The sequence below is a fragment of the Hyla sarda genome, chromosome 4 (genome assembly GCF_029499605.1).
Source record: "Hyla sarda isolate aHylSar1 chromosome 4, aHylSar1.hap1, whole genome shotgun sequence".
NCBI lineage: Eukaryota > Metazoa > Chordata > Amphibia > Anura > Hylidae > Hyla > Hyla sarda.
This window is the reverse complement of record NC_079192.1, coordinates 154839334-154861476: the sequence shown is the minus strand read 5'-3', so window position 1 is coordinate 154861476 and position 22143 is coordinate 154839334. Positions and strand designations below refer to the sequence as shown.

Below are 22143 nucleotides of genomic sequence, written 5' to 3'. Positions count from 1 at the left end.
CATGTTAAATCTGGTTGTGAAGCAGTTCCTGAAGTGTTCCCCCCATTTGCAAGACATCCTAACAATGGGAAGGAAACCTTTCATGCACTTCAGCCACTCGTACACCGCAAAGCACACCCTCCTTGAGATGCAGTGTCGGAACGGTATCCCCCAACATAGTCTGATTTGTTACGTTGTCACACATTGGAATTCCACCCTCCATATGTTGGACCGACTGTACAAACAGAGGAAAGGCATCACCGATTTCTTGATGATTCAAGAGGATAGGGGTACTCCCTATCAATGTGAACCAGTGGCAGCTCATACGTGACACCTGCCGTTTGCTCAGGCCCTTTGAGGAAGCTACATTATTAGTAAGTTTCCAGGATTACGGAATGAACAATGTCATTCCACTGCTTCATTTCTTACAACACGTGTTGGAAACGATGGCTGGTCAGGGCACTGGAAACATGGCGCCTACATCTGACGGCCACATGAGCCCTGTAGGGGCTGAACTGGAGGAGGAGGAGGGGGATATGCACAGTGGAACACAATTTAGGTTTCACCAAATGGGCAGTCTTTCTAGTCATCTGACAGGAGAGAGAGGAGCAGCCAGAGGAGCTAAAGGGTTATGAGGAAGGCGAGACAGAGAACCCAGACACACTGTGGCAATGTGCAGTGGAGATGGAGGCAGGGAGTCCCTCTGAGTCACTTGCACAAATTTAATGGTCACCATTCGGCAGTGGGATGACTTCTGGATCTCTCCCTTATTGGACCCTCGCTACCGCCACAAAATAGGGCCCTTTTTTACACCCACTGAGAGGGAGGACAAAGTGACCTACTACAGAGGCATCCTATGTAGTCAGTTGGCCGATGCCTATTGGCGCCATCGTCCATCCTCTCGCAGGTCTGAATCGAGGGCCCCCTCCGCTCACTTTTCACTGCCATAGCTGCTGGGGAGGGGTGGGGTGGCAGGAGCAATACCAGCCCCATCAGCAGCAGCCTGAGTCTACAGTCGCTGATTAGCAGCTTTCTTCACCCGCATAATGAAGCAACTCATCAGCAGCAGGTAGACCTGGAGCAGGACCTGAACTAGCAGGTGGTGGCATACCTTGACATGCCCATGCCAACACACCTGGAAGATCTGCTGGGCAGCCAAGCTTGATTTGTGGCCGCAATTAGCAGAGTTTGCCCTGGAAAAGCTGTCTTGCCCAGCCAGTAGTGTTCCATCAGAGCGGGTGTTTAGTGCGGCAAGGACCATAGTCACCCCAAGGAGAACTCGTCTGTCCACAAAAAATGTGGAGAGACTGACCTTTGTGAAGATGAATCACGCATGGATCAGCCAGGATTTCCAGCCACTAATGCCCAATGCCACCTCCAGGCTGTGCCATTCAGCCACTATATGGTCTCTTCATGCAGCCACAAACTCCAGGCTGTGCCATTCAGCCACTATATGGTCTCCTTATGCTTCATCCACCTCCAGGCTGTGCCAATCAGACACTATATGGTCTCGCCATGCTACTGCCAGCTCCAGGCTGTGCCATTCAGACACTCTCTGGTCTCCTCATGCTTCAGCTAACACCTCCACGCTGTGTCATTCAGCCAATATATGGTCTTCTTATGCTGCCAACACCTCCAGGCTGTGCCATTCAGCCACTATATGGTCTCTTCATGCTGTCACAAACTCCAGGCTGTGCCATTCCGCCACTATATGGTCTCCTCATGCTGTCAACACCTCCACGCTGTGTCATTCAGACACTATATGGTCTCCTCATGCGGCCAACACCTCCACGCCGTGTCATTAAGCCACTATATGGTCTCCTCATACTGATGCCACCTCCAGGCTCTGTCATTGTGCCGCTCTGCGGCAATGATTCTAAAAGTGATGCCTGTAATCTGCATGTCATACTGAATAACAGAATTATTTCACTACCTCAGCACACTCCATATGCGTGTTAGAACTAAGTAAAGTGTTCTACACCCCTATTGAGGCTCTCTGTAGGCCAGAAATAGACGTTTTTAACCCCTTAACCCCTTAAGTACTCAGGGTTTTTCCGTTTTTGCACTTTCGTTTTTTCCTCCTTACCTTTTAAAAATCATAACCATTTCAATTTTCCACCTAAAAATCCATATTATGGCTTATTTTTTGCATCGCCAATTCTACTTTGCAGTGACATTAGTCATTTTACCCAAAAATGCACGGCGAAACGGAAAAAAAATCATTGTGCGACAAAATCGAAGAAAAAACGCCATTTTGTAACTTTTGGAGGCTTCCATTTCTACGCAGTGCATATTTTGGTAAAAATTACACCTTATCATTATTCTGTAGGTCCATACGGTTAAAATGATACCCTACTTATATAGGTTTGATTTTGTCGCACTTCTGGAAAAAATCATAACTACATGCAGGAAAATTTATACGTTTAAAAATGTAATCTTCTGACCCCTATAACTTTTTTATTTTTCCACGTACAGGGCGGAATGAGGACTCATTTTTTGCGCCGTGATCTGAAGTTTTTATCGGTATGATTGTTGTTTTGATCGCTTTTTATTCATTTTTTAATGGTATAAAAAGTGACCAAAATACGCTTTTTTGGACTTTGGAATCTTTTTGTGCATACGCCATTGACCGTGCGGTTTAATTAATGATATATTTTTATAGTTCGGACATTTACGCACGCGGTAATACCACATATGTTTATATATAACCCCGCGTTATATCAGGAGAGCAGGACCAAGGACGTACCGGTACGTCCTTGGTCCTTAAGGGGTTAATATAGATTTGCCGCAAATAAATTCGTATCGAACAAAATTTTGGGGGAAAATTCAGCGAATCAGCTGAATCAAATTTTTCAAAAGTACGCTCAACTTTACTCATTGTGTCTCTCATAGTTGAGGTGTACCCATGATGAAAATGACGGGCCTCTCTCATCTTTTTAAGCGGGAGAACATGCACATTTGGTGGTTGACTAAATACTTTTTTTCCTCACTTAATTATACTTATAGTGTCAGTGTAAAAAACTGTTGTACTGATTTCATCTACTATGTTTTTTTTTCTGTTTTTCTTTGTGTGTTTGTGGGGGGGGGGAGGTGGTGGTAAAGATGTCATCAGCATGTTATTGGATTCATCTAGAGGAGTCCACCATTGGGAATTATCTTGATCACTAATTCTCAGTTGCCACCTAACACTGATGCAATTGTCTAACTCTGCTGTCTCTGCATATCCTGGAGATAATGGGCCCCTCATGTACTATGTTTTCTCTTTTATTTCCCTAGTCTTAGTGATTTTTTTTTTTCATTTTTCCTTCATATTCTTAATTGTGTTTATATTTATATTGTTTTTATTTATTTAAACTTTATGTTGAAGGGGATCCGTCATCACAATCTACCCTATATAAGTGTAGCCAACATGTTTTATAGGGTAAAACCTACTTTCTTACCATGTACTGTTGTCATCCAGGCCACCCCCACAAGATAATGACTTTTAAAATTGTCTGCATCACAGGGGATAAGGGATAGGGGATAAGATGTCTTAGCACGGAGTAATCCTTTAATTATGAAGGACAACTGGTCGCACAAAAACAAGCCCTCATTCTAGTCTGTGGATGAAAATATAAAAGAGTAATGATTTTTAGAAGACGAGTAGGAAAAAACGAAAATGCTAAAATAAAATTGGGCTTGGTCCTTAAAGGGGTACTCCGTTGCTATCCAAAGGATAGGGGATAAGATGCCTGATCACAGGGGCCAGAGCATTGTGATGTCACGGCCCCACCCCCGTGTCACGTCACCCTCCGCCCCCTCAATGCAAGCCTATGGGAATGGGTGTGACAGTTGGCACGCCCCCTCCCATAGGCTTGCAATGTGGGGGGAGGGAGTGACGTCACACGGGGCGGGGCCGTAATGTCACAATGCTCCGGCCCCCGTGATCGCCAGTAATCAGACCCGGAGCGAACTCCTGGGACTGATTATAACGGGGTGCTGTGTGCAAGATCACGGGGGTCTCCAGTGGCGGGACCCCCGCGATCAGGAATCTTATCCCCTATCCTTTGGATAGGGGATAAGATGTCTTAGTACCGGAGTACCCCTTTAAGGGATTAAAAGCAGTCCAATAATAGAAAAGCATGTAAACATGGAAATCATTTTAATTGTATTGAGCAAAAAAATGTAGAGAACAGTTTTACTGTAACAGTGCACTGCATAAAAACTTTCCTGACAAAAATTATTTATTTTTGGTTTTGCCGTACAGTTTATGGTAAAAAGAAAGAACTCATTACAAAGTGCAATCAGTTGGGCAAAAAACAAGCCCTCTTTTGTGTCTGTGAATTAAAATATAAAAGAGTTACGGCTCTTAAAAAGTGAGCAGAAAAAAAAAAAACAGAAAGGCAAACATGAAAATTGCCTGTGTCGTGAAGGCCAAAATGGGCTGTGTCTTTAACCCCTTAAGGACTCAGGGTTTTTCAGTTTTTGCACTTTCGTTTTTTCCTCCTTACCTTTTAAAAATCATAACCCTTTCAATTTTCCACCTAAAAATCCATATTATGGCTTATTTTTTGCAGCGCCAACTCTACTTTGCAGTGAGATTAGTCATTTTACCCAAAAATGCACGGCGAAATGGAAAAAAAATCATTGTGCGACAAAATCGAAGAAAAAACGCCATTTTGTAACTTTTGGGGGCTTCCGTTTCTACGCAGTGCATATTTCGGGAAAAATTACACATTATCATTATTCTGTAGGTCCATACGGTTAAAATGATACCCTACTTATATAGGTTTGATTTTGTCGCACTTCTGGAAAAAATCATAACTACATGCAGGAAAATTTATGTTTAAAAATGTCATCTTCTGACCCCTATAACTTTTTTATTTTTCCACGTACAGGGCGGTATGAGGACTCATTTTTTGCGCCGTGATCTGAAGTTTTTATCGGTATGATTTTTGTTTTGATCGGACTTTTTGATCACTTTTTATAAATTTTTTTATGGTATAAAAAGTGAACAAAAATGCGCTTTTTTTGACTTTGGAATTTTTTTTGCGCGTACGCCATTGACCGTGCAGTTTAATTAATGATATATTTTTATAGTTCGGACATTTACGCACGCGGCAATACCACATATGTTTATTTATTTATTTTTTTACACTGTTTTATTTTTTTATGGGAAAAGGGGGTGATTCAAACTTTTATTAGGGAAGGGGTTAAATGACCTTTATTAATACTTTTTTAATACTTTTTTTTTGCAGTGTTATAGGTCCCATAGGGACCTATAACACTGCACACACTGATCTTTTACACAGATCACAGGCGTGGATCTCAGGCACGGAGCAGTCATTCGCCAATCGGACACCGAGGAGGCAGGTAAGGGCCCTCCCGGTGTCCTGTCAGCTGTTCGGGACGCCGCGATTTCACCGTGGAGGTCCAGAACAGCCCGATTGAGCAGCCAGGTCACTTTCACTTTCACTTTAGAAGCGGCGGTCAGCTTTGACCGCCGCTTCTAAAGGGTTGATACCGCACATCGCTGCGATCGGCGATGTGTGGTATTAGCCGTGGGTCCCGGCCGTTGATGAGCGCCGGGACCGACGCGATATGATGCGGTATCGCGGCGCCATCCCGCTTCATATCGCGGGAGCCGGCGCAGGACGTAAATATACGTCCTGCGTCGTTAAGGGGTTAAAGAGTACCTGTCACCAAATTAAACTGACACTTTGCTATTTACTTACTGGTAAAATACTCAACCTTTATATGTTTTTAATGTGGTTGAAAAAAATGGCCACTAGGTGGCTCTGTTCTGTTCCCTACGCAAGTCAAACAGTTAGTTTGGTCTCCTCCCGGCCTGGCAGGAGACCAAACTGAGGCATTGTGTGCGGGGCATGGCGAGGCACAGCTCTCGCAGGCTTCAGTGAGATTGTGCCTGCTAGGGAACGCCCACTTTCTCCTGCCAGGTGCTCACACAATGTGAGCAAGGTGAAAGGTATGATACAAAGCTTTTATTTGAATTTTTTTTGTAAGGACAGGAGGGGTGTTAGGGGTAATTAGGGAATATAATCTGAGTTAGTTTAGAAAACAGGGTTTGCTGACAGGTACTCTTTATGGGGTTAATATTCCCTATGTGTTATATAGTCATAGCAGTTTTCTACAGAGTAACCTGAACTTTTCATTTCTTTATACAGTAGCAGAATATTTCAGTGAATGGTACAACTGGGAACAAATCAAAGACTGGAAGACTGGGACAATAAATAAATACAGAAGGGATAGATGATTTTAAACTGAACTAGTATAATAATATTAGTGTTATAAGAAGACATCTATCATTGTGCTTCACCAGATATAAACTTTTTAATAAACCAATGCATCACAAATTTAAAAAAATAAATAGCCTTGACCACACATTCATATCTTATACATTGATTTATTGATTTTAAGCAAAATTTACAAAAACTGACATGGGGTTATTGTTAGGCATTTAAAGGGGTACTCCCTTGCCCCAGCGTTCCAAACATCCTTCTCAGAAGCTTGGAGTGGGTGGCTGCGGTCGTGACGCCACGGCCATGCCCCTCGTAATTTCACACCACGCCCCCTCCATTCATGTCTAAGGGAGGGTGTGTGGCGACTGTGGCGACTGTGACGCCCCTCCCATATACATGAATGGAGGGGGGGTGGTGTGAGATCACAATGGGGGCACGGCTGTGATGTCACAACCGTGGCTTCCCGCTCCAAGCTTCTGAACAGGTTGTTCAGAAAGCTGGGGTATGGGAGTACCCCTTTGAGTCAAATAGTATAAGCCCACTTACCACTCCACGGCTACTTCAGGGCTTCCAGCTCCATTCCCTCTGGTACTAGTCCTATATAAGGTGAGCATGAGTAGCACTTAAGGTAAATGTGCAGGTGATGCGGGCAGCAAGAGTAGCCCGGGTCAAGAGCCCAACTTTACATCAAAAAACAAAAAGGTTGTTGCAACACTTGAGTAAATGTAAAAAATTGTAGCTTGATTCCATTCCAAACAAAAACACATCAGCTGTCCATGCAGCCTTTTTCAAGCACAAACTTAATGACACAGGAAGTGGTTTATATATGGTAACATACACATAGGTAATTACATTAATTAATCCCATGCAACTAACTAACACAATACAGTGCATAGTGCAAATAATCAATATCATTTATGATAAGACAGTAAAGTGGCAAAAAAATATTCATGTACACAATAAACATATCAATGTCTTGCAGATGAAGTAACTCCAGCAATCAGAGGGCAGGGTGGGGACGGTGACACTGACCCTTACATAAATCTTAATTTGATAGTGGATCCTGCATGTCACCCAGTCAGAGGCCATATGCACAGCAGAACACAGCAATCAGAGGGCAGGGCGGGGACGGTGACACTGACCATTACATAACAGTATGAAGCGATTGTGGAATCAACTGCGGTCCCGGCATGTCAAAACTTCACACGCGCAGCTACCGGTAGACCCGAGAATCAGCAACGGCCAAATCAGGAATACATGATCATGATCACATGATCTCCAGTGCTACTGTTTCAGCTACAGTGTGCACTGGCAACCAGAAATGCTCTTATGGCCATATTTCTAGATGGCAAAAATCAAGGCAATGGGGGAGATTTATAAAAATTTCTGTAGAGGAAGAGTGATGCATTTTAAAAGAAGCAACCAATCAGATAGCTTCTTTCATTTCTAGAGTTCCTTGTATGAAAGAAAGAAGCAATCTGGTTGCTATAGGCAACTGCACCACTCTTCCTCCACACAAGTTTTTACAATTTTCCCCCGAACATCTTTACACTATTTACAGTGCCGCAGGCTCAACAGATCAGCCGACAAATCAAACAAACTGTTGGCTTACAGGCACCATCAAACAACCCAATTGGGCAAGTACATGAAGAAAAGGAATAAATGATGGCCAAATACAATAAAAAATAAATAAATAAATATATATACATATATATATATATATATATATATATATATATATATATATATATATATGCGTATGTGTAAGTATAAATTACACTTGGCACATGCCCACACTTGGGGCAAACTTGGCACACTCTACTGTTTAGTTTTATGTCCAGGTCTGATATACTAGGGAAGATAATGAATAGAGAGCTTGACCTACTGATAACCTTTAACATTTCTACACTTTATTAAGTTGAGAAATGAACTGAATAAATTCTAGCAACCTAAAGTTCTGAAAGACATCTGACAGAACTAAGGTATATGCAATAATTTCTTTAGATGTGATTTTCAAAAGTCACGGTCTCTGGAGAGTTATTGAGATTGAACTGGGGATGAACAGGACAGAGAACTCTACAAGTAACTCTAATGAATGCAAGTGATATATATACTTGTCTGCCTGCAAGCTCCTTCTCTCCATTACACCAAATCAGCTCAGTCTGACTTATCTTAGAACTGTGATGGTGTCTTGCTTGCTGTCTGGGTATGTCTGTAGTTTAATATTCTAGACAGATAAGCACCCAGCTTGTGATGTTAGCTGACTGTTCAAGTAGCGGGGGAGCTTTACAGAAGTAGGTCACAAGTAAAATGTCCACACTCATTGAACACAGTGCTGTAACAGGACACAAGAAGACACCTTACTCTGGGGAAGCAGTTCGCCTGACCCCTCCGGAGAACATTCCTGTGTCATGTCCCGATTCTGCTGTTGTGTGAGGTAGATTTACAAATCATCTGGCATTAGACTAGAAACTTTATTGCACACAGCAAACAATATGGAAAAAATATGTATTGCACCCCTTATTTCCATTATATTGGAATTAAAATTTTCTAAATCATATTTCAAAATGTATTTTAAAAGCAAATCATGACTGTAACAATAGCAATAACAATAATTTTAATAATAATAATTAACCCCTTAAGGACCAAGCACATTTTGACCTTAAAGGGGTACTCCGTCCCTAGACATCTTATCCCCTATCCAAGGATAGGGGATAAGATGTCTGTTTGCAGTGATCTCTTCTGAAGCCCCTCGAGTCATCAGCTCTCCGGAGCTAAGTTTGCTCCGTGGCTGATGACAGGGGCCGGCGGTTCGTGACGTAATGTCTTAACAGTCATGCTCCATCCCATAGAATTGCATTAAGGGGGAGGGGCATGATGCCATGAGGGGGCGGATCCATAACATCACAACCCGCCGGTCCATGTTTCATGAGTCATCAGCCATGGAGCAAACCTAGCTTTGGAGAGCTGATGACTCGGGGGGGGGGGGCTGCAGGAGAGATTGCGGGGTCTCCAGCAGCGAGACCCCTGCAATCAGACATCGTAACCCTATCCTTAGATATGGAATAAGATGTCTAGGGGTGGAGTACCCCTTTAAGGACCAGGCCTTATTCTCCTCCTCTCCTTCAAAAAATCCAACCGCTCTCAATTTTGTACCTACAGACCCATATAAGGGCTTGTTTTTTGCGCCACCAATTGTACTTTGTAATGACATCAATAATTTAATAGCAAAATCTACACCATTTTGTAAATTTTGGGGGCTTCTGTTTCTATACAGTGCAATTTTGGGTAAAATTGACACCTGATCTTTATTCTGTAGGTTTATATGGTTACAAAGATACCCAATTTATGTAGGTTTTATTTTACTTTACTACTTTAAAAAATCCAGTTTTTTTATGGGACTTTTTGATCGTTTTTTATTAGTTTTTTTATAGTATATGAAGTGACCAAAAATGCACAATTTTGCACTTTGGTATTTTTTTTAGGTGTATGCCATTGACCGTGCGGTTTAGCTAACCTTATATTATAATAGTTTGGACATTTATGCATGCAGCGGTACCACATGATTATTTTTATTTTTTATCACATTATTTTATTTAAAAAATGGAAAAAGTGGGGTGATATAAACATTTAATAGGGAAGGGGTTAATTAACTTTTATTAACTTTCATTTTTACACTTAAAAGTGTTCTCGGCACTCTTCTGCTCTAGCCTGATGAGCAGGCTTGGAGCAGCAGATCGCCAAACAGATGACAAAGAGGCAGAGGAGAACCCTCTAGTCGTCCAGTAAGCTGATCGGGACATCGTGATTTTGTCGCAATAGTACCGATCAGCTCTGCTGAGCTGCTGGGATAGCTTTAGTTTCATTTTAGGGTTAATGCTGGGCATTGGCCTGATCAGCGGTGCCCAGATTAGATGTGGGTCCTGGCTGCCTGTGGCAACCGGGACCCACTGGGTTTAACCACTCCACTCGTGAGAATGGTTTAAACCCTGGTAACGGGACCAGGGCGTTCCATAAGTACCAGGGCTTGAGGGCGTACCTGTACGCCCTTGGTTCTGGACAGGTTAATACAACTTAAGGACCACTTTGTCACCGGAGCTGTATTTGGGCTAATTATTTTGTGGTACTTGTTATACTTTTTATTGTTATAATAACCTTTATATTAAATGTTATCATGATGTCTTGTGGTAGCATCAATTTTAGCATTTGCACACCCCCTTACAGCAGACTGCCAGGGCCCTGTCAAGGAGATTGCAGGGGGTTCCAGCAGTCAGACTCTGTGATCCATAACTTATCCCCTATCCTTTGGATAAGGGATAAGTAATATATCACTACAGAACTCCTTTAATGGACCCTTTAGCATACAATGTATTGAAAAAAAAAAATTAAAAAATTTGTGGGTTAAAATGTTTAAAGGGGTTGTCCACCATAAGGTAATTTTAATATGTACCTGTCAGACAGTAATGGGCATGCGCTTGTCTTGGGGCTAAATGGCGGCTATGTTGTGAGATTACCATATTGCTGATCTTTTTGTGAACTGGCTATTTCCTGTTGGAGTTTGCTCCCTCAAACTACAAATCCCATAAGTCCTTTTTTGTAAGTGTGAGGCCACTTTTCTCTCTCCCACACATCAGCCAACCCACCCATTGAAGCACACCTGTCATCCCTTCAATGCAGTAGAGCAGTGTTTTCTGACCAGGGTGACTCCTGTTTTAAAACTACAATTCTTGCAGAATGATCTCCCCCCCCCCCCCCAACCCAGAAGTCGCTCCACCCACTGAAGCAGACAGGCTGCCTGTCATCACCTGACTAGGGATGTAATGTCTCGGGCCACACTGCAACCTGAGAAAACCTAAGACGACACTCATTTTGTATGCTGTTAAATATAAAGCTTAGGGCAAAAATCACAGAAGAATTCCACATATAGCAACATACAGTAAATCAACTCTACTTCCAAATCATTGTTTAATTCATAGAGTACAGAGAGGACAAACTTAAATACAAGGCACTTTCTCATTTTACCCAGTTTATTTTTATTGTTGCCTTTATTATGGCTTTTTAGCCCAAGTTATTTAAACATCAAACATTTATTAGGAAAAACACAAAAAAGAGAAATAGCCAGCACAGCTACCTAATTAAAGGGTGCACACTGGTGTGGCAAATACTGAGTATACAAAAAAAAGCGAAGGGTTGCAGAAGCACTCTTGGTCAAAAAATGGAGGCTCTTAGCGCACTTTTTGATCAAAAGGTGTCGGATGGGACCCTAACATGCTAAATCAATTCACCTTCTGCTGTGCATATGGCCTCTGACTGGGTGATATGCAGGATCCACTATCAAATTAAAATTTATGTAAGGGTCAGTGTCACCGTCCCAGCCCTGCCCTCTGATTGCTGGAGTTACTTCATCTGCAAGATATTGATATGTTTATTGTGTATATGAATATTTTTTTGCCACTTTACTGTCTCTTATCATAAATTATATTGATTATTTGCACTATGTACTGTATTGTGTTAGTTGTATGGGATTAATTAATGTAATTACCTATCTGTATGCTACCATATATAAACCACTTCCTGTGTCACTAAGCTTGTGCTTGAAAAAGGCTGCATGAACATCTGATCTGTTTTTGTTTGTAACACTTGGAATGGAATAAAGCTACAATTTTCTACATTTACTTAAGTGCTGCAGAAACCTTTTTGTTTTTGGATCTAAAGTTGGGCTCCTGACCTGGGCTACTCCTGCTGCCTGCATCACCTGCACATTTACCTTAAGTGCTACTCATGGTTTTAAATTGGTAGTGGATCCTGAATGTCACCCAGTCAGAGGCCATAAGCCCATCAGAAGGTGAGTCAATTAAGTATGTCAGGGTCTCATCCAAAATGGGGCCACCTCATGGGAACTTTTTAATGTCAATTTGATAGTGGATCCTGCATGTCACCCAGTCAGAGGCCGTATGTCCAGCAGAAGGTCCCATCCGAAATGAGGCCACCTCCGCATGGTGGATGGGGGACACGTTTTGATCAAAAAGTTTGCTAAGAGCCTCCATTTTTTGACCAAGAGTGCTGCTGCAACCTTTCCCTTTTTTTTCATCAAACATTTATTCTCATTCTTTTTGACCCCTTTTTCACTGTGAGGTCTACATATCTATTTATATTTGCTCCGCACTCTCTTCTCTATCCCTGCCCCTATCTCATTTCATTCACATCTGTCCAGGTTGCAATTGCATTTCGTATTACATCCACCAGGGGCATAGTTAAAACACACACTATATTTCCCATGCGGTATTTACTGCCTATAGCAAGCTACTCTAGCCATGCACCTGGTGACATAATAATACCCATGCCACCCAATTTGGTGCACACTGGCTTCATCCTGTTAGCCGAAACATACCAATGTCATTACTCTAGACAGTCTTGGCTTCCTTCCAACCTTACGAAAGATCAACGAAGTAAATAAAGGAGTGGATCAATGGTAATATTGGGATGAGAGATTGTTGGTTTACTGGCTATTATAGGGTTAAACTGGTTAACCATAGCCTGAACGTTCAGATGCATAAGGTCATTTTAGTACATACCTGCCATTGCCAGAAAACCTGTTTTTTGTTAAAGGGTCGACAACCCAAAATGTGTCAACCTTGCTGTTTTTACTTTTTGCTGTTTTGATTTTACTGTGATTCAATGTATCCTGTTTTAAACATCTGCAATAAAAGTGAAGGTTTTTACTGAGTGCCAGGCATGTGACATCTTTCTCTGCTTGAACGAGTGTGACCGGGCACCTCGCCCAACGAGAGCTGACTTCCTTCTGCTTGTTCCATTGAATAATTTGTTGTTGAAGCAGAACAATAAAATAAAAAAGAAAATTTAAAAAAATCTGCCAGTGGATACATTATACCCCAGGAACAAATGATGCCCAACAGGCCACATTGACGTTAATGGACTGAATCAGGTTTATGCCATGGTGGTCGTCATAGTAATGAACAAAAAATAGTGCAACATACTGTGTTATCTTGTTTGTTATTTTTGAGGGAACCTGCAATGGATGCACCCAATTAAGCCTCAAAAGCAGATGTTACTCAGCCTTAACCTTGATTTTTGAGTCTACCAAGGATGTTTTTTTTTATCAACCCCTTCACTGCTCTTAACCACATAGGGACCCAGGGCGTACAGGTACGCCTTTGGTCCCTGGTACTTAAGGACCCAGGGCGTACCTGTACACCCGTGGGAATTTCGGTCTCCGCCGGGCGGGGACCGGATCGGAGTGACTGCTGATATCGATCAGCAGGCACCCTGCGCAAATGCCCAGGGGGGGTCATCAGACCCCCCATGTCAGCGATCGGCGCAAATCGCAAGGGAATTCACACTTGCGATTTGCGCCCATTCCAGGTCATACGGTTCTATGGTGACACCTACGATCCCCCTGAAGGGATAGGAGTGAGGTGGCAGGGGTGCCACCCCTCCTATCCCTGCTATTAATCATCAGAAGCGACGACCAATAGCAGATCGGGGGACGGGGGGGTTAACTTTCGTTTTCCCCATTTTGCCCACCCACAATAGGCGGGGCAGGACGGGGAAATGACAGAGGACCGGGCGCCGAAGTCCACTTACCCATCGGCGACGGCTGCAGGCTGTGATCGGGACGGGGATCGGCAGAAGAAGAGATCGGCAATGCGATTCCCTGGATCCTATGGAAGCCGGTGAATTGCCTAGCAACATCTGAAGGGCTACAGTCTGAGATCACTGTACAGTGGTCTCTATAATGTAGCCCTCCAGATGTTGAAAAACTACAACTCCCAGCATGCCCAGACAGCTGTTTGGGCATGCTGGGATTTGCAGTTTTGAAACAGCTGGAGGATCACAGTTTGGAGATCACTGTGCAGTGATCCAACTGTGGCCCTCTAGATCTTGCAAAACTACAACTCCTAGCATGCCCACACAGCAGTTTGCTGTGTGGGCATGCTGGGATTTGAGGGCCACAGTTTAGAGATCACTGTTCAGTGGTCTCTAACTGTAGCCCTCCAGATATTGCAAAACTGCAAATCCCAGCATGCCCAAACAGCTGTCTTGGCATGCTGGGAGTTGTAGTTGAATACCTCTAGCTGTTGCATAAGTACATTTCCCAGCATGCCCTTTGGCGATCAGTACATGCTGGGAGTTGAAGTTTTGCAACAGCTGGAGGCACATTGGTTGGAAAATACGGAGTTAGATAACTGAAGGTTTTCCAACCAGTGTGCCTCCAGCTGTTGCAAAAATACAACTCCCAGCATGCACGATCTGTCAGTAATGCTGGGAGTTGTAGTTTTGAAACAGCTGGAGGTTTGCCCCCCCATGTGAATGTACAGAGTACATTCACACTGACAGGTTTACAATAAGTTTTCTGCTTCAAGTTTGACCTGCCGCAGCGCAAACTCCTAACGGGAAAATCACCCCGTAAATGCCCGCCGGTGTGAATGTACTCTAAAAACACTACACTACGCTAACACATAATAAAGGGTAAAACACTACATATACACCTCCTTACACTGTCCCCCCCCCCCCAATAAAAATGAAAAACGTATCGTACGGCAGTGTTTCCAAAACAGAGCCTGCAGCTTTTGTAAAACAACAATTCCCAGCATTTTTGGATAGACGCTGACTGTCCAGGCATGCTGGGAGTTTAGCAACAGCCTGAGGTACCCTGTTTGGGAATCACTGGCGTAGAATACCCCTATGTCCACCCCTATGCAATCCCTAATTTAGTTCTCAAATGTGCATGGCGCTCTCTCACTTCGGAGCCCTGTCGTATTTCAAGGAAACAGTTTAGTGCCACATATGGGGTATTTCTGTACTTGTGAGGAATTGCACTTCAAATATTGGTGGGCTTTTTTCCTTTTACACCATATGAAAAGGAAAAGTTGGGGGCTACACCAGCCTGTAGTGTAAAAAAAATTACATTTTTACACTAACATGCTGGTGTTGCCCTATACTTTTTATGTTCACAAACGGTAAAAGCAAAAATATCACATATGTGGGTGTAAAATGCTCTGCGGACACACAACAAGGTTCAGGAGTGAGAGCGCACTATGTACATTTGAGGCCTAAATTGTTTATTTGCTCAGGGGTGGCTGATTTTACAGCGGTTCTGACATAAACACAAAAAGAATAAATACCCACATGTGACCCCATTTTGGAAACTACACCCCTCATGGAACATAACAAAGGGTAAAGTGAGCCTTAACACCCCACAGGTGTTTGACAAATTTTCATTAAAGTTGGATGGGAAAATGACATTTTTCACTGAAATGAAATTTTTCACAAAAATGCTGGTGTTACCCTAAATTTTTCATTTTCACAAGGGAAAATAGGAAAAAAGCCCCCCAAAATTTGTAACACCATTTCTTCTGAGTAAGAAAATACCCCATATATGGATGTAAAGTGCTCTGCGGGCAAACTACACTTCTCAGAAGAGAAGGAGCGCCATTGGGATTTTGAAGAGAAAATTTGTCCGGAATTGAAGGCCACGTATGTTTACAAAGCCCCCATAGCGCCAGAACAATGGACCCCCACAACATGTGACCCCATTTTGGAAACTAAACCCCTCACAGAATGTAATAAGGGGTACATTGAGCATTTATGCCCCACAGGTGTCTGACAGATTTTTGGAACAGTAATCCGTGAAAATGAAAAATTAACTTTTTCATTTACACAGCCCACTGTTCCAAGGATCTGTCAAACGCCAGTGGGGTGTAAATACTCACTGCACCCCTTATTAAATTCTGTGAGGGGTTTAGTTTCCAAAATGGGGTCACATGTGGGGGGTCCACTGTTCTGGCACCACGGGGGGCTTTGTAAATGCACATGGCCCCCGACTTCCATTCAAAACAAATTCTATTTCAAAAAGCTCAATGGCGCTCCTCTTCTTCTGAGCAATGTAGTGCGCCAACAGAGCACTTGATGTCCACACATGGGGTATTTCCATACTCAGAAGAAATGGGGTTACAAATTTTGGGGGACATTTTGTCCTATTACCCCTTGTAAAAATGTAACATTTGGGGCATTTTAGTGAAAAAAACATTTTTTTTTTCATTTACGGTACACATCCGACTTTCCCAAAAAGTTGTCAAACACCTGTCGGTTGTTAAGGCTCACTGTACCCCTTGTTATGTTCCTTGAGGGGTGTAGTTTCCAAAATACTATGCCATGTGTTTTTTTTTTTTGCTGTTCTTGCACCATAGGGGTGCGACATGCCCCCCCCAAAAACAATTTCAGCAAAATTTGTTTCCAAAAGCTAAATGTGACTCCTTCTCTTCTGAGCATTGTAGTTTGCCCGCAGAGCATTTTACATCCTAACATGGGGTATTTATATACTCAGAAGAGATGGGGTTACACATTTTGGGGGGCATTTTCTCCCATTACCCTTTGTAAAAATGATAAATTTGGGGGGAAAACTGCACTTTAGTGATTTTTTTTTTCATTTACACATCCGACTTTAACGAAAAGTCGTCAAACACCTGTGGGGTGTTATGGCTCACTGGACCCCTTGTTACGTGCCTTGAGGGTTTTAGTTTCCAAAATGGTATGCCATGTGGGGGGTTTCTGCTGTTCTTTCACCATAGGGGCTTCCTAAATGTGACATGCCCCCCAAAAACCATTTCAGCAAAATTCACTCTCCAAAATCCCATTGTCGCTCCTTCCCTTCTGAGCCCTCTACTGCGCCCGCCGAACACTTGACATCCACATATGAGATATTTCTTTACTCAAGAGAAATTGGGTTACAATTTTGGGGGTCTTTTTCTTCTATTACCCCTTGTAAAAAATGCAAAAACTGGGTCTACAAGAACATGCGAGTGTAAAAAATGAAGATTTTGAATTTACTCCTTCACTTTGCTGCTATTCCTGTGAAACACCTAAAGGGTTAACAAATTTTCTGAATGTCATTTTGAATACTTTTAGGGGTGCGGTTTTTATAATGGGGTCATTTATGGGGTATTTGTTTAATAAGAAAGCCCTTGAAATCCACTTCAAAACTGAACTGGTCCCTGAAAAATTCAGATTTTGAAAATGTTGCCAAAAATTGGAAAATTTTTCACCAAGAAATGATTCAAGTATCGGCGAAAATTTACCACTAATATAAAGTAGAATAAAAACTATCTCGGAATCAGAATGAAAGTTAAAACCATCCCATAGTTATTTATGCTTAAAGTGACAGTTGTCAGATGTTCAAAAAATGTCCGGGTCCTTAAGGTATAAATGGGCTGGGTCCTTAAGGGGTTAAAGGGGTTATCCAGGAAAAAAACTTTTTAATATATATCAACTGGCTCCAGACAGTTAAACTGATTTGTAAATTACTTCTATTAAAAAATATTAATCCTTTCAGTATTTATGAGCTGCTGAAGTTGAGTTGTTCTTTTCTGTCTAAGTGCTCTCTGATGACACATGTCTCGGAAACCGCCCAGTTTAGAAGCAAATCCCCATAGCAAACCTCTTCTACTCTGTGCAGTTCCCGAGACAAGCAGAGATGTCAGCAGAGAGCACTGTTGCCAGACAGAAAACAACAACTCAACTTCGAAAGGATTAAGATTTTTTAATAGGAGTAATTTACAAATCTTTTTGGAGCCAGTTGATAGGAATTTTTTTTTCCTGGAATACCCCTTTAACCCCTTAAGGACACATGACGTACTGGAACGTCATGTGTCCACTCCCGATCTATAACGCGGGGCCACGGCGTGGCCCCGCGTCATAGCGGTTCGGGCCCGGCCTCTAACAACGGCCGGGACCCGTGGCTAATAGCGCCTGGCATTGATCGCTGTGCCGCGCGCTATTAACCCTTTAGACGCGGCGTTCAAAGTTGAACGCCGCGTCTAAAGTGAAACCGAAAGCATGCCGGCTAGCTCAGTGGGCTGTTCGGGATAGCCGCGGTGAAATCGCGGCATCCCGAACAGCTGACAGGACAGCGGGAGGGCCCCTACCTGCCTCCTCGCTGTCCGATCGCCGAATGACAGCTCAGTGCCTGAGATCCAGGCATGAGCAGTCATGCAGCAGAATCATCGATCACTGGTTTCTTATGAGAAACCAGTGATCAATGTAAAAGATCAGTGTGTGCAGTGTTATAGGTCCCTATGGGACCTATAACACTGCAAAAAAAAAGTGCAAAAAAAAAGTGAATAAACATCATTTAACCCCTTCCCTATTAAAAGTTTGAATCACCCCCCTTTTCCCATAAAAGAAAAAACACAGTGTAAATAAAAATAAAAATAAACATAAATGGTATCGCCGCGTGCGGAAATGTCCGAATTATAAAAATATATCATTAATTAAACCGCACGGTCAATGGCGTGCGCGCAAAAAAATTCCAAAGTCCAAAATAGTGCATTTTTGGTCACTTTTTATATCATGAAAAAATGAATAAAAAGCGATCAATAAGTCCTATCAATGCAAAAATGGTACCGTTAAAAACTTCAGATCACGGCGCAAAAAATGAGCCGTCATACCGCCCCATACACGGAAAAATAAAAAAGTTATAGGGGTCAGAAGATGACAATTTTAAACGTATTAATTTTCCTGCATGTAGTTATGATTTTTTCCAGAAGTCCGACAAAACCTATATAAGTAGGGTATCATTTTAATCGTATGGACCTACAGAATACATATCAGGTGTCATTTTTACCGAAAAATGTACTACGTAGAAACGGAAGCCCCCAAAAGTTACAAAACAGCGTTTTTTTTTTAATTTTGTCGCACAATGATTTTTTTTCCCGCTTCACCATAGATTTTTGGGCAAAATGACTGACGTCATTACAAATTAGAATTGGTGGCGCAAAAAATAAGCCATCATATGGATTTTTAGGTGTAAATTTGAAAGAGTTATGATTTTTTAAAGGCAAGGAGCAAAAAACGAAAATGCAAAAACGGAAAAACCTCCGGTCCTTAAGGGGTTAAGCCCAAGAGCATTAACTGTATTCACTTTCACAGCCCAATGTTTTCCAGAGAGATAATAAATATGAGAAGATGTAAGTTACAGGTATTTTGGCAGTAGGGGGCCTGCCAATTTTTTTTGCATAGGGACCTTATTTTTCTATGTCCATTCTGAAAGTAATGCATTCTGATCATTTTAATTAAGACTATTGGCAAAGGGACTTCCTTCGTTGCTTCAGATGCATTGAAGCAATAAAATGTTTTGTATTAAGTTACTAAGGTGGATGCAGCTTTCAAGCAGTCTGTGCACATGTAATGCTCACTGATAAAAACAGGGATTGGGGCTAGAAAAGAGTTAGAGCGAGACTGTATGGCTGTGTGAATATACATACTAAAAAAGGTACTGTACGTAAGTAACACTTTTTTGCCCTTCATTTGGTGAATGGGGTCCTATGTATGCATACAACATATGTGTTCGCTGTGTAAATTCATCTATACAGTTGCAAGTAGAGATTATCGAATTTTTTGAAATGTTGATTCGGCCTATTCGCCGAATTTCCCGAAAAAATTTGGTTTGGTCCGAATTTATTTGTGGCGAATTGCTATTAAAAACGGCTATTTCTGGGCTACAGAGAGCCTCAATAGGGGGTGTAGAACACTTTTCCTTGTCGTAACACACATAGGGAGTGTGCTGTGTTATTAAAATAATACTGTTATTCAGTATGACATGCAGATTATAGGCATCGCTATTAGAATCACTGCCGCACAGCATCTGGATGTGGCAGCAGGGTCAGGAGTCCATATGGCGTCACAATTGAAGAGATTAAAGAGATTTTTTTATTTCATTTAAATTTTATTTAATTTTCATTTATTAATTTTTTTTTAAAGGGGTACTCCCGTGGAAAACTTTTTTTTTTAATCAACTGGTGCCAGAAAGTTAAACAGATTTGTAAATTACTTCTATTAAAAAATCTTAATCCTTCCAGTACTTATTAGCTGCTGAATACTACAGAGGAAATGGTTTTCTTTTTGGAACACAGAGCTCTCTTCTGACATCATGACCACAGTGCTCCCTGTTGACATCTCTGTCCATTTTTGGAACTGTCCAGAGCAGCATATGTTTGCTATGGGGATTTTCTCCTACTCTGGACAGTTCTTAAAATGGACAGAGATTTCAGCAGAGAGTACTGTGGTCATGATGTCAGCAGAGAGCTCTGTGTTCCAAAAAGAAAACAATTTCCTCTGTAGTATTCAGCAGCTAATGAGTACTGGAAGTATTAAGATTTTGATTTAAAAAAAAGTTTTGCACGGGAGTACCCCTTTAAATCCTTTTTTGAGGACCCATTCTGGTGAGCATCGAGCTGGCAGTGCACCGTGAGGCGAGCTACCACCTGTGCCAGCCCCTGCCTCTCAGCGCACCCCCATATTCTGAGTGTCCTCTTGAAAAGCGAGGGACTGCAGTACCAGCAACTTGGACAGGAGCACATTGGATAAGCAGGCACATACTGCTAGAAGTTGCTGCTGTGAAAAAGCTTATACTTGTTTCTTAAAATTGAGCTGGTGGTCCTCTGCGAGGAGAGCTACCACCTGTCCCAGCCCCTGCCTCTCAGCGTACCCCCATATTCTGAGTGTCCTCTTTAAAAGCGAGGGACTGCAGTACCAGAAACTTGGACAGGAGCACATTGGATAAGCAGGCACATACTGCTAGAAGTTGCTGCTATGAAAAAGCTCATACTTGTTTCTTAAAATTGAGCTGGTGGTCCTCTGCGAGGTGAGCTACCACCTATTCCAGCCCTGCCTCTCAGCGCTCCCCCGATTGTGAAATTGTAAATGTTTCATTTAATCAATTATGGTCCATTGCTATCGCTCCAACCTGTTTCATTATAGTCTTGTGGTAATTCCACAGGTAATATATGATGACTACCATAGGGCCTCACAATTGAAAATATATTTTTTTAAATTTAAATAGAAGATTTTGATTAGATTCACAAGTTTATTGTCCCAGGTGCCCGAAGTGTTTACTTTGAACTATTACATTATGATCACAAAATCCAATATAACAAGGAGTCACATTGCGGCACAATGACAGAGCCTAGAGGGGGCAGCAGCCCGACGAGGCCATAAGGCCTCACAATTGAAAAGATAAAAGATATTTTTTCTAATTAACATTAAATATTTTAAATAGATAAAAATTTTAAAAGCTTAATTTAATGTGCCAACAGAATGAGAAGACCATATGATGGCACAATGACACAGCCTGGAGGTGGCAGCAGCATGAGAAGACCATAATGTGGCAGAATGACACAGCCTGGAATTGGCGGCAGCAAAAGGAGACCATATAGTGGCAGAATGACCCAACCTGGATGTGGCAATAACCTGACGAGACCACAGGGCCTCACAATTGAAAACATTACAGATATATATATATATTTTTTTGTTTAAATTCAAGATTTCAAATAGATGAACCTAAAAAGTTTCATTTAATGTGCCAGCAGCATGAGGAGACCATATGGCGGCACAATGAGAAAGCCTGGAGGTGGCATGAGGGCCATGCCAACTGAGGGTTGAGTCTAAGTAACCCACCTACTGTTGACTGGGGGTGTCGGATGTCACTTGGGATTAAGTGAATGGCCGAGTGAACCAATCAATCACGGCTGCTGGGTTGCTGGTCGAGACACGACTGCTAGCTGATTCAGACCTCTCGCTGCGACTCCTGCTGCCACACACCCCTACTCTGCTGCAACCTCTGCCTGTTCCTGATGAATTTATGCCTCTAACAGTCCTATGTGCACGTCCTGGCACTTCTCTGCTTGACATACTTATACACTTATATATTGAGTACGTATATGTTACACTTATGAGAGAAGGACAATACACTCCACTATGCTTAAAACTGTATTTGGCTACAAAAGCAGATGTGTAGTTTTGGCTGGCCTTTCAGAGTAACAAGGCCCTTATGACTTTAACAGGAACAAAATCGGACACCACGTAGGTGTACGTACAGTTTACACTTATGAGAGGAGGTCTATGTGCT

The 22143-nt window shown here is 42.3% G+C and overlaps 1 long non-coding RNA gene across 1 annotated transcript in view; it reads left to right on the top strand.

The window, feature by feature from the left end:
* Window positions 1–21881, top strand: part of LOC130366919 (uncharacterized) — a 48483-nt gene extending 26602 nt beyond the window's left edge. The window contains exon 3 of the long non-coding RNA XR_008891999.1: window positions 21332–21881. This is a non-coding gene — a long non-coding RNA (uncharacterized LOC130366919). The remainder of the gene's footprint in view (window positions 1–21331) is intronic.
* Window positions 21882–22143: the final 262 nt, after the last annotated feature.